General features: G+C 43.2%; 1 long non-coding RNA gene across 4 annotated transcripts in view; it reads left to right on the plus strand.

Moving 5' to 3' along the window:
* Positions 1-4,080: 4,080 nt before the first annotated feature.
* Positions 4,081-13,578, plus strand: part of LOC112650137 (uncharacterized) — a 52,820-nt gene continuing 43,322 nt past the window's right edge. For all 4 annotated transcript variants that reach the window (XR_007414120.1, XR_007414119.1, XR_007414121.1 and 1 more), the window contains exons 1-3: positions 4,081-4,762; positions 5,289-5,392; positions 12,238-12,359. This is a non-coding gene — a long non-coding RNA (uncharacterized LOC112650137). The remainder of the gene's footprint in view (positions 4,763-5,288; positions 5,393-12,237; positions 12,360-13,578) is intronic.

The following is a 13,578-nucleotide window of genomic DNA, read 5'->3' on the forward strand; positions in this document are numbered from 1 at the left end:
GAGAACAAATAAAAGCCATCCACATTGGAAAGAAGGAAGTAAAATAATCTCTGTTCTAAACAACAGAGGGAAAATAGACTGGAAAAAAAATGAGGAGCAGCTCTGGGACTTGTGAGTCTATAACAAAAGATCTAACATTCATGTCATTGGAGTTCTGAGAGGAGAAGAGAACTGTCAGCACAAAGCCCTACACCCTGTGAAAATCTCCACCAACTAACGTGATACAGTTGACATTTGGAGCACACTCAACACAACAACAGCAGAATACACATTCCTTTCAAGAGCCCACAAAACATATACAGAATATATTCTGGGTTATAAAACAAACTTCTGAAAAATGAGAATAGAAATCATATGGAATATGTGCTCTTACCACAATGGAATCAAAGTAGAAATTAAAGACAGATAAGAGAAAAATCTGCAAATACTGGCAAACTAAACCACACACTTCTAGATAATCCATGGGTCAAAGAAGAAAGGACTCTCAAGGGAAATTTGGGGGAGAAAAAAAACAAACCAAATGAACAAAATACACATTGAACTGAATGGAAATGCAACTTATCAAAATTTGTGGGGCATGGCTAAAACAGTGTGAAATGGAAATTTATAGTATAAATTAGAAAATAGGAAAAGACTCAAATTAATCATCTAAGCTCCCACCTCAAGAACCTAAGTCAGGGGCAGGGGGAGTGGGAAAGCAAAATAAATCCAAAGTAAAGCATAAGGAATTACATAAGTTGCATAAATCAGTGAAATTGAAAACAGAAAAATTATAGAGAAAATAAATGAAACAAAGAGCTAGTTCTTTGGAAAGATCAATAAAATTGACAAACTTTTAGCAAGATTGGCAAAATGGAAAAAGAGAGACAGAAAGGAGAAGATCCGAATGATCAATATTAGGAATAAAACAGTGGTAATATTACTGACTTTGAAAATAACCAGAAAAGAGTAAAGGAAAACTGTGAGCTCTACACATACTTCTGACAACTTGGATGAAATGGACCAATTATTTGAAAAATACTAAGGACCACAATTCACTCAGTAGGAAGTAATTTTAGCACCTTTATAACTATTGAGGAAATTGAATTTGTCATTGAAAAACTAAAAAAGAAAAAAAAAATAACACCTCTAGGCCTAAATGGCTTCATTAAAGAACTTTACCAAACATCTAAAGAATTAACACCAGTTGTACACAGTATCTTCCAGAAAACAGAAAAGGAAGGAACACTTTCCAGTTCGTTTTATAAAATATACATACTGCTAGAAGTTTTAGCCAGCACCATAGAGCAAAGACAAAACAAAACAAAATCCCCCAAACCAAAAACCCAAAGAAACAAAGAAAGGAAAAGTAGTGGTGGAGGAATAAAAAGCATACACACAGGCTACACGGATTGCTAATCACAAATAAATTCCTGGTAGGAATGTAAATGGCACAGACACTCTGAAAAACTATTTGGCAGTTTCTTAAAAAAATCTAATATGCCAATCCCATATAATCCAGCGCTCCTGGGCAATTTTCCCAGAGAAATGTAGACTTACATTCACACAAAAACCTGTAGATGAATGTTTATGGCAGCTTTCTTCATAATAGCTCTAAACTGGAAACAACCCAGCTGTCCTTCAACAGGTGAGTGGTTAGACAAAGTGTGGGATCTCTCTACCATGGAACGCGACCCAGCAATAAAAAGACATGAGTTCTGGTTTGTGAAACAATGGGCAGGAGTCTCCAGAGCGTCCTACAGAGTGAGAAAACCCATTCCCAAAGGTCACGCGCTGTTTCATTCCACTTATCTAACATTTTCTCAACAACAAAATGACAGAAATGGAGAGCAGATAGTGCTCGGCAGGGGCTGAGGAGTGGCTGGGGGCAGGAAGGATCCTTCTGGTGGTCCAAGTGGTCTGTGTCTTGACTGTGCCTGTGTCCACATCCCAGTTGTGACACTGGACTGTGTATGGTTTTTTCCAGATTTTCAATGGGGGAAAACCGGGTGAAAGGGAGGCTGGAGATCTCTCTGTGTTACTTCTTACAACTCCTAAGAATCATTTAAAAAAGAAAAAAAGAAGAAAAGTTCCAGATCAATTAGGATACGTCAGTTGGTGCCATAAAAAGGCCTGACAGCTGCTGCTTGACAACAAATACGCAGACTGATCTGACTGCCAGCAGATGTCATTTGTGCGGCCTGTTTGGTAATTATACCTCCTGGGTTCCATAGTAATTACAGTGGAACTCACACTATAGTTCCCGTGCCGGAAATCACCACATTCCCTTAGTAATTACTCAGGGCCAAACACCTTTGGCAGTGGAGGGTTTGCAATTGATAGCTGACAAACTGTCCAGAAATAAAGAACTCAGCTCAATTTGGAGGAAGGATTGGGCAGCGGCCCGCACCCCTACCAGCCTCCCCTGACCATTAGCGAGATATCTGGGAAAAGTGTGAAGAATGTTCTAACCATAAGTGTGTAACTTGTTTTCGATAAGAATGGACCCGAGATAGTGCTTAATTTTCCCATTTATTGCAACAACAACAAAAATTAACTCAAGAGGGACCTGATGGCAATTCCTTGGCGTCTAGGCGTTGTCTTGTCTCACTTGTCTCCCCAAGTGGAATCTTGGCAGGGACCCTTAGCAGCATTCTTTGGGAGCAAGGCGCTGCTCACTTGTGTTGACTGTTCACTAAGTTCTGGAAACTCGTGGACTTTGTTCCCCCCAAAGGCTCGCCACACGGTGATGTCCATTTTCAGAAGAAAGATGTGAGGTTCCGGGAGAGTAAAGCAACCTCCTTGAGGTCATGAGTGGACTTCATGAGAGCTGAAATTTGAACTCATCCACAAAATTCCATCTGTCTTTCTCTTGGTTTCTTTTCCTTTCTTTTCTTTTCTTTTCTTTTCTTCTTTTTTTGCCCCATAGCAGCAGGTGGTTCCTGCAACTTCTCCAAGATGCTGATTCCAGAGCTTAGGCCACAAGCAGGGGCAGGAAGTGGAGAAAGGCCGGGCCCCATATTGTGGAAAGAACATTGGATCTCCATCCCTGAATCCTGGATTATCCCACTGCCTCCAGCTGAGAGGCTTTGCATAAAGCCTTGCACTTTCTGTGAGCCTGGGTGTCTTCATTTGTGAAATAGTTATGGTAACAAATTATATAACAAGGGAAAAGGATGTAGCACAGGGCTGGTCCTGTAGTTCAGTGGGGATGGATATTGTGGCTGGAAGGAATTCCTTGAGCCTAGGACAGGACAGAGCAGACTTTCTGGCTCTAGCTCATCACCAGCCCCTGGTTCACAGCAGATACTGGCTTCTTGGGGATGCACTCTGGGTACAGGAGGCACAAGAACCTCCCCACTTCCTCTTTGGAGGCTGCATTTGCAGGGCCTCACTGACTTCTCTAAGGTCTTGCCCACCCGTGTGCTACAAAGGGAATCTTACTGACTCTAATGTTCCCCGCTCCAGAAGCCTTCCAGAGCTGGGGTCCACCAGCCATGTGCTCTCGTCTCTCTCAAGCCAAGCTCACGGGGCCATCATTGTCATTGCCAGGTGCCTGTCTCCCCGTTGGAAAGCCAATGCCTGGGGAGCAGTGTCCTGCTTCTGTGCTGTGTCTTAGAACTAAATTAATAAATGGTGAGTGCATACAGGCCTCCAGGACTCTTCACCTCAGAATGCCCAATGCTCAGTCCTCACCGTCCAGGCAGTGTTTGATGTCAGAGGGAGATGGGGCTCTGCGTGCATATGAGAGAGAGAGAGAGAGAGACGAGATGGTTCCAGCCGTAGGCATTTTGTGTTGAGCAAACAGGAACATTTCCAGCAGAGCCGATGCTATCTTCTCACACCCGTTAATTTTCATACTGGGCATCAGGTGTGCATAAGGGACCTTTCACAGGAGGGACTTGAAGCCTTCTGGCTCCTGGGCTCACCCCCATGCTCCCATGTTGATTAGCATCTCTGTTATTTCCTTCCCCAGAAGTAGAATCACAGCATGGCTCCTGGTTTGGGCTCTTTGAGACGGTTGGCGGGGACCCACAACAATGGCAAAGCACGCCTCATCAGGCACTTCCAGACTTTTCTGATGTCATAGAAGACAGAGGCCAGGCTGCTTGCAGTTGTTGCTGGGGACCGTGGAACCGGGAGAGTTGAGGATGGGAGAGGCAGCCTCCATCTCCTCCTTTTTTCCTCTCTTCCTCCCTGAGCAAACACTGGGTTTTGAATCCTGGCTCTGCCACTCTCCAGCTGTTGGCTCTGTGCATAGAAGGCTGATCTTGAGTTTCTGAAGCTTTAAAATGGGGATTATAGGAGTCATTTTTACAGGGGTGGGGAGCAGCTTTATTCATCAACTCCGCAGGGCTCTGTGGACTGCCTGCTACATGCCAGGCACTGCTCCAAGGGATAGGAATACATCAGGGAATAAATCAAACAAAAATTTCTGCCTTCATGGTTTTTACATTCTAGAAAAGGGAGACAGGCAATGAACAAGGTGATGGGTGATGTTGGCAGAAAGTATGTCAGCAGGGATGCTTAGTGCTGGGAGGAGGGGTGCGCAGCATCAGATCAAGTGCTCCGTGACAGGAGGGCTCACTGACATGCATGGGGCCAAGCCTGGGGGATGTAAGGAGATGAGCTGGTTGGATACCTGCGGAAAGCATTCCAGGCAGAAGGAATAGCAAGGGCAAAGCCCTGGCTCTGGAGGGGCGCCTAATTTGTGAAGCTTCAAGGAGGCTTCCAAATGCCCATGGACGTACAATTATCTAACCAAAAAGAAAAAACATTTTTTGTAAGTTCATTTTGGGAAAAATCAGATCAGTGGAGGTACCCAGCTTTCTGCAGTAAGAGAGACAGAGGCAAGGCAGCCAGGGGAGAGAGGAGAGGTGTGGGGTCGAGGAGGTAGGGCCAGAATGTGTAAGGGTACTGTGAGTAGAAGAGAGAACTGATCTGACTTGAGGTTTTTTTGTTGTTGTTGTTAAGATTTTATTCTATTTATTCATGGGAGACACAGAGAGAGGGGCAGAGACACAGGCAGAGGGAGAAGCAGGCTCCATGCAGGGAGCCTGATGCAGGACTTGATCCCGGGACCCCAGGATCACTCCCTGAGCCAAAGGCAGACGCCCAACCATTGAGCCACCCAGGTGCCCCTGACTTGAGTTTTAAGAAGGCTCTTCTGACGGCAGCATTGAAGGAGGCTGTAGGGGCTGATGGGTGGGTGAGCAAGGAGGCCACTCAGCCGGGGGAGTTGCACACCGCAGTGTCGAGAACGGCCACCAGGCAGGTGGTGGCATATCAGTAAATGTTTTCTATTCCAGTGTCAACAAGAGACCTCTCTGAGCCTCAACCACGGTTTCCCCCAGGCCGGGCAAACCTGATGCGCTCTCCAGGTGGCGGTCCCCCGTGCATGTGGGGCAAGGAGGTAAAGTAAAAGCCACGATTTCTGGAGTAAGACAAGTCTGTACTCAAACCTTGGCTCCATACCCTTCTCTCTGACCTTGGGAAAATTCTTTCATATCTCTCTGAGCCATAGAGTCTCCTCACTGGCAAACTGAACAATAACAGTCCCCTCCGTGGAAGTTATTGCCAGCACTTATTATAATGACACATAAAAAATGTCTGGCAATTGTGTGCACTCAAAAATGCTAGCTCCATTCACCATCTCTCATGCTCATTCATGCTGGACTTATTTATAGTCTATATTTCTCTAAATGATGCTTATTTCTTTTAAGTATTTTCTGATTCAGAGCCCTACTGAAATAAAAAAGGCTTTAATGTTTACTGAACTTTCATGTTTAATAAAATAGTCTCTTTCATTTTAAAAGGACAAATGTTGGAGGCATGTACTAATCATTCTTGGCCAAATGCCTGTGGGAAGCTTGTTTGTTCAGATTATAAGGCTGACCCAGCACCTGAGTGTTGGGCACATATTAGGTGCTCAATAAATGTTTGTTGAATGAATGTGCGAGGCTATAATCAAGGACCCACCACTCACGGAGCTGATGGCATCTGATCCTAATGAGAGGCAAAAAGGAAGCTAAGGGATAATTATAACAATGATATTTTATATTCCAGAAGTTCTCAGTGCATTAACTAGGTTGATTCTTACAGTTTTAAATTTTGGTTTTTGAAAATGCATTTTTTTTTAAATTATACAATTTTATGCCCTCAGGAGAGCACTGTATTTGGAGTCTAAAACTCTGGGCTGCCATTTAGGATTCTCTCTCAGTGAGTGCTTGCTGTGTGGCCTTAGACATGTGACCTATAGTGCCCAGAAAAATTGTAATTAAAACAGACTTGACCTTACATGACAGTGAAACTGAGAATATCCGAGAAAGACCTTTATGGATCCCAACCATAGTACAGTGCACGAGAAAGGCGGGGGATCTTTGGCTCACAGACCATCCTTTCCTTTTTTACTGTTTAGCACTGAAGTGAAGAGTGTGTAACTTTGGGCAAAATATTTCTTTATTATAAGTCACTTGCTTCATTTGGTGGTTTCAGATTCTGAGAGCCAAACACGCTTGTCATAATAAGACCAGGGATGCACAGACGTAGAACCCAAAAGCTCTCTTTTCCCACCCGCCTTCCCCATCCCTGCCCAGACAGCCAAGGCCAACAAACCAATGTGAATCCTTCCAACAGTTTCTCTTTTTTCATTCATACATCATCAGTTATAAAGATACCTACTACATAAGGCTCTATTCTGTGCTTGCAACAGAAACATTCTATGCTTATTAGTCTGCAGGTATAAACATAAATGTATACCCCTATATGCAGCTAAGAGGTTTGTTTCATTGGTCAACACACATAGGATCATATTGTAGACACTGATCTGTACCTGACTTTTCTCTCTCACGTGACCTCTAGAAAATTCCCTTCCTAAGTCACTGGGTATGATCTGAATTTATTCTTTGTAATGACTATTCGTTCATGGCTAAGAGAAACCATAATTTACTCAGCCATTTCCCTGTTGATGAGTATTCTTAACTTCTAGTTGCAAGGCAAATTACTTCTGTTCTCTAAGCCATATCTTTGAAAAAGTGAGGGTTACTAATAGAACCCGTTAGATAAGTCTATTGCAAGACTTATCTTATTATATATAGTCTATTGCAAGACTTATATCTTATTAAATAAGAATATGAATATGTAAAGGAGAATTCCTGGTACACTCCAAATGCTCAATAAATACTAGTTAATATTATTATATCCCATGAAATGCTTTACTGAAGTGGGCAATCTCTCTCTCTCTCTCTCTTTAAAATTTTAGATTTAAACAAGCAACAACCTTGATATTTCAGGCTCTCTTAGACTTCTCGTATCCAATTACAGGTTTCTTTCTTCTTCCATTCTCCTTATCCTTTTTTTTTTTTTTTTTTTTCCTGGCTGATGGGCCTGGATCCTTATCCTTTTAATGAAACTCCATGAAGGTCTTTCTCTGTGGCTAATTTAATCACCCTTCTTCCCCATTATATTGGCTTTTCCCTGGGGCATGGCAAATCTTCAGCTCAAAACTTTCTTTTTGTCCTTATTGGGCAAAACTTCTTGGGGGCAGGAAGAGGCTTCTTGGGCAAGATAGAGGAGAGGCCTGCCTTCCTAGTTGGAGGAAATATTGTTCACAATCCAAAAGGGCATGCTACTCTGGGAGGCAAGTTCAATTCAGTACGTGGGGCAGGAGGGCTAAGCGCGCTCAGGTGTGATGCTTCATGAGGAGCATAATTGGAAGAGCACTTGAAACAGGCAATTACAATATCCGTTGGGAGGTTTCTGGTCCCTAACATGTGGCAACCAGAAGCTCAGTCACCACTGGGGCTCTTTGGAATGAGTCTAGCCTTGGGAGTAAGTGTCTGGCATGAGCTGAGTAGATTGGATGGATCCACACAGCAGGTTACACTCTGAGGCAACAGCAAAAATAGCATGCTTGGCAGGGAAACTGAGGCAGAAACTCAGTCATACAGACTGAGCTAGTGCACAAGGGATGAGGCACAGAACCAGGAGGCAGTGGGCATGGAAGTCCATGACTTTCCCCAGAGTTCTCTGAAGCTGGATCCAAGACTCTCCATGTTCTGGGCTGGGCTCAGAGACAGAGGGCACAGGTCACTCTAGCTGGGTTGGTCTGGAAAAAGAGGAAATGGTGCCACTGTCTTAACCAAACATTCCACATGGCTCTCTGTCGCCAGGCTACACCTTCCAGACAGGTGAGCAAATAACAATACCCAGAGTGACACTTACTGTCATAGATGTAAGTGCAAGGGATTATGGGAGCCCAGGGCAGAGTTTATACCAGACCTTCAGCAAATGTTTGTGGATTGACTATTAAATGCAGCCACTGTGCTTTGATAACAAATAGGAGAGAGGCCTCTGCTTTTTTCTTGGAAGAGTCAGGAAGTCTTCCAGAATAGCTGGGGTTGAGTGGGTCTCAGGATAAAGGAGAAGGAAAGGCAATTTAGTGCAGAGGGAGCTGTGTCCATGGGTAAGGAGATAAAAAGGAGTGTGTGTGTTTAGAAAAAGCCCAAAGATTGATGTGGCTGGATCACAGCATGAGTGAGACCAAGGGGAAGCAGGAGATAGAGAAATCAGTAAAGTCCTAACTTAAAAGGCTTTAATTGGCATGCTACATGAGTGGGATGCTTAAAGCAAAGCAAATAGAGAATCAAGAGAAGACGAGAAAGTCAATGACATTGCCAAATATATCAAGCATGTCTTTCTGAGAAACTGTGTACAAGACAGAGACGTACCGAATTATTTTCCCATTGTGTTGTGGTGCGATGTTTCCATCTTTATGACTACTTGAATAATTTGGGCTCCTAATGCTTTAGCCTTTCATGTCTTGGTCCTTGCCACTCTCAAATATTAACAAAATATCAGAGCGGCCATCATTTAACATAAGAAGGCTTGCCAATGAGGCCATCAGAAATGGAAGAAAGTACTGAGTGTTAGAAAGATACAGCATATGCAATCAGGAGAGTTGTGGGGCCCCTGGGGCTCCTGGGCTCCTGAAAGATCTAGCACATTGTCTGGTTATTTATGCCCTGTGGTAAACGAGTTCCTTATGGGGGCAGGAGAAAACTAAAGATACCTGCCAGGGAATCAGGAGACTAGAGTTATTATCTTGGTTTAAATAGCCCTAGAGTAATGGGGGAGTTGGACCCCAGGCATTAAGAGACACATCCTGGGGAAGTTCACTGAATCCCAGAGGTTTCTGGAAAAATGTGTGAAGAGTTCCCCCATTTTCTAAACAGAAGTGGTATGTGGAATACCATGACACGATGAGTAATCAGGGGATGTCTGCTGCCACCTGTGGAGATGGTGGGCCAGGAGGTGATGTCGCAAGCCACTCGTCAGCATTCGCTCTGCACATCACGTAATGCAGCTACTTAACGGAAAAGACCTGCTGGTTCTTTTACATGCTAAGCTCATGCAGCTTTCATCTTCACTTTGTCACGTTGGATTGTTTATTTCTATCTGCTTTTAAAAGTAGTACTCCCTCACTTCTTTTTTTTTTTTTAATTTATTTTTTATTGGTGTTCAATTTACTAACATACAGAATAACACCCAGTGCCCGTCACCCATTCACTCCCACCCCCGCCCTCCTCCCCTTCTACCACCCCTAGTTCGTTTCCCAGAGTTAGCAGTCTTTACGTTCTGTCTCCCTTTCTGATATTTCCCACCCATTTCTTCTCCCTTCCCTTATATTCCCTTTCACTATTATTTATATTCCCCAAATGAATGAGAACATATAATGTTTGTCCTTCTCCGACTGACTTACTTCACTCAGCATAATACCCTCCAGTTCCATCCACGTTGAAGCAAATGGTGGGTATTTGTCGTTTCTAATAGCTGAGTAATATTCCATTGTATACATAAACCACATCTTCTTTATCCATTCATCTTTTGTTGGACACCGAGGCTCCTTCCACAGTTTGGCTATCGTGGCCATTGCTGCTAGAAACATCGGGGTGCAGGTGTCCCGGCGTTTCATTGCATTTGTATCTTTGGGGTAAATCCCCAACAGTGCAATTGCTGGGTCGTAGGGCAGGTATATTTTTAACTGTTTGAGGAACCTCCACACAGTTTTCCAGAGTGGCTGCACCAGTTCACATTCCCACCAACAGTGTAAGAGGGTTCCCTTTTCTCCGCATCCTCTCCAACATTTGTTGTTTCCTGCCTTGTTAATTTTCCCCATTCTCACTGGTGTGAGGTGGTATCTCATTGTGGTTTTGATTTGTATTTCCCTGATTGCAAGTGATGCAGAACATTTTCTCATATGCATGTTGGCCATGTCTATGTCTTCCTCTTCCCTCACTTCTTAAAAAGAACAAAGCAAAATGGAAAATCATCAAAATAAAAATAGACAGGAAATTTTTCTTATGCCCTCCAGAGACAGCCATTGTTGACATTTTGCTATAGTTTCTTCTTGCATTTTTTTCGATACAATTTTCATATAGCTGAGTTTATAACATTTCCATAAGCAACAAGAAGGCATCGAAAGAGAGCCGGTTCTGTACAAGATTAAAATGTAGTAACAGCATGACTTTTAAAAATTATGAAAACCTGAGAATCAGGATAACAGTCGTGTCTAATCTAATAAAAATCAATGGAGACAATAACACTTGGTTTCCTTTTTTTATTGGCAGAGACTAAGATTTATTTAGCCCTCATTGTCCCAGGCTGAGAAATAAAATCCCATGAAATAGGTATTGTTGTTATCATTTTCCAGGTGTGGCTCAGTGACATTAAGTGACCGATGGAAATCAAACAGCTGGTAAAGGAACAGGCCTGGGATTCAAACCCATGTCTGGAGGACTCCAACTCCTGTGGTCGTTCCCCCCTACCTCTCTGCCCCCTTTATACACTATGTGCCTACTTTCTACTTCTAGAATTAAAAAAAAAAAATCCTCTTGGGGGCGGGCTATTGAGACAATCAAGTTCTATTAAGTTTTATTTTGAAATTTATATATATATATAAATATATATATATACACACATACATATATATGTACATATTTTATTTTTAGAGTTAATTTTAATACAATTTTTCCCCTTTGGGTACTAATTTTAAAATTGTAATTCTAGTATAGTTTAACATACAGCTATTTTATTTTATTTTATTTTATTTTATTTTATTTTATTTTATTTTATTTTTTACATACAGATATTTTAATAGAGGATGTTTATTATATTTGTGGCTGCCCATCATAGTTTTTTAAAAAGATTTTATTTATTTATTTGAGAGAGAGAGAGAGAGAGCCAAAAAGAGAGCACAAATGGAGGCGGGGAGCAGAGGCAGAAGCAGACTCTCTGCTGAGCTGGGAGCCTGATGCGGGGCTCCATCCCAGGACCCTGCGATCATGACCTGAGCCAAAGGCAGACACTTAACTGAGCCACCCAGGGACCCCCATCATATTTTTTTAAATAGACTATTTTTTAGAGCAGTTTTTAAGTTCATAGCAAAATTGAGCAGAAGGCCCAGAGATTTCCTATGCACTCCTGCCCCCACACATACACACATGCCCTCCCCCATCATCTGCATCCCCCACCAGAGTGCTATACTTGTAACAGTTGATGAATCTATATTAACATCATAACCACTCAAAGTCCCTAGTGTATGTTAGGGTTTGCTCTTGGTGGTGTACATTCTGAGGGTTTGGACAAATACATGATGACGCATATCCATCACTCTGGTATCCTAAAGAATAGTTTCACTGCCCTAAACATCCTCTGTGCTTTGCCTTATTCATCCCTCTCTCCTCATCGTCTGTTGACTGGCCCCCCCCAGGGACATTCTCCCCATCCCCAGAGTGGAGATCAGGACTCAGGTTTGCAGCAACATCACACAGGGTGTTCTCAGCTTCAGCAATTGCATATGTCCATGCAGCACTTCAAATAGGAAGCGAGCATTTTGAAGAAATGGAATCTCCCCAGACCTCCCATGTGCGCAAAGGAGTGGGGACAGAGATACTAAGTGTTCGGGTGAGTCAGTCATTGCTCAGCTGGGTCCCTGAGCCAGAGGCAGCATCAGGGATGTGGACCGTAGAAGTTGCATTCAAGCTAACTTCTTGGCATTCCTGTTTGGTGTTGGCAGCAGTGTTAGCCTTTCTATGGTGTGTTATAGATACGGTGATATATATTTTTCAAATATTAAGTATATAAATACACTAGAAATATGTTATCTGCCTGTGAAGCACACACAAATATTTATTTTTTTTAATGGAGGAGACTTAGAAAATAGCTAAGGAAATGTTATAAATTTTCTCCCCATACCAGAAGATTACCTCACCTATCAGTTGCCTATCAGCTGCCAAGACTCCTGCTCTTGTTGGCTCTCTATGGTGATGCCAGAGCAGTCTCCACACTGCAGACCTCCCCGGGTTGGCCCTCGGCTCAAGGTGAGATGGACTTCTCATCATCTACATAACTGCTTTTCCAGGTAATGGGAAATGAGCCCCTCTTTGGCTTTGTCTCAAGACAACGCTACATGGGCTGGTTAGTTGGCTTCTCTGAAGGAGCCAAGACATTACATTTTCCAGCACTTTCCTGTTCCCAATCTCCCACCTTAGAGTGCCATCCCCACGGGGCCATACCTGAGTTTAGTGCATTCAACTTCACTCACCAGAACACAAAACCTGTATAACTTTGCACCAAATGTCTGGAGAGTTTTAAAAATATCCCTTAAATGTATTCATTGAAACTTCCAATAATCAAATGACTTTGACATGCATATTACATTTGCATTTCTCAGGACTGTAAGTTGGTGAGGTGTAGCATCGCCCTCCTTTCCTGAAGGGAAAACTAAATTTCATCAAAGTTAGGGGACTTGCCCACGTTCACATAGCTATAGAAACCAAGCTAGATCCAGATTTGACTGGTTCCAGGCTCATGCTTTTCCCACCATCCACTGCTCCTCTGGTTAGAAAAAAAAAAAAAAAGACTCTACAATTGAGTCCAGCCCTAGGGCCTCTCCCCCACCCTGTACTAGTCACCAGCCAGAGCCCCTTTTCCCCTTAAATCCAAGGTTCCCAAATGAGGATAGACATTCACACCTTCCCACTTAACAAGGCTGCTGGCAGGATTAATGAGCTAATGTTTGCAAAACACTTTGAGCTTCAAGAAAAGCCAGGCGCCAAAGAACTACAAAGAGTTATTAAGAGGGTAGACTTTAAATCCCCTTAACAAGCTCCCTCCTCTCAGAGGTAATCTGATGTGGATCCTCCTATTCCCTCTTCAAGCCTTGGATGGTTGCTCACCTCTATGTCTTGAGGATGAGAGTGTTTCTCTTCTGTTCACTCCATTTCTAGGACTCTCGCTGCTTATAAAGCCTTAGTCATGAATATTTTAATTCGGTATATGGAATCCTGATGAATCCTGATGATGTTTAGAATCCTCTCGTGGTAAGGGCACCTAGCCCAATTCTTCATTGCATAGATGGGGACAGAAGGCTCTATGAGGACGAGGTGTGAGTCCAGAGACTGGTGGCGAGATAGGCAAAGAGGCCATGAGCGTTGAGTAACCCACCTCCTGTGCATTCAGGGGCAAGCCAGGAGAGGCTCCTACAGCCTGCCCCTCACTCCTCCTGCAAGGTCAACAGCATCCCTGTGAACTGGTGCT

This window comes from Canis lupus, chromosome 11 (assembly GCF_003254725.2).
Source record: "Canis lupus dingo isolate Sandy chromosome 11, ASM325472v2, whole genome shotgun sequence".
NCBI lineage: Eukaryota > Metazoa > Chordata > Mammalia > Carnivora > Canidae > Canis > Canis lupus.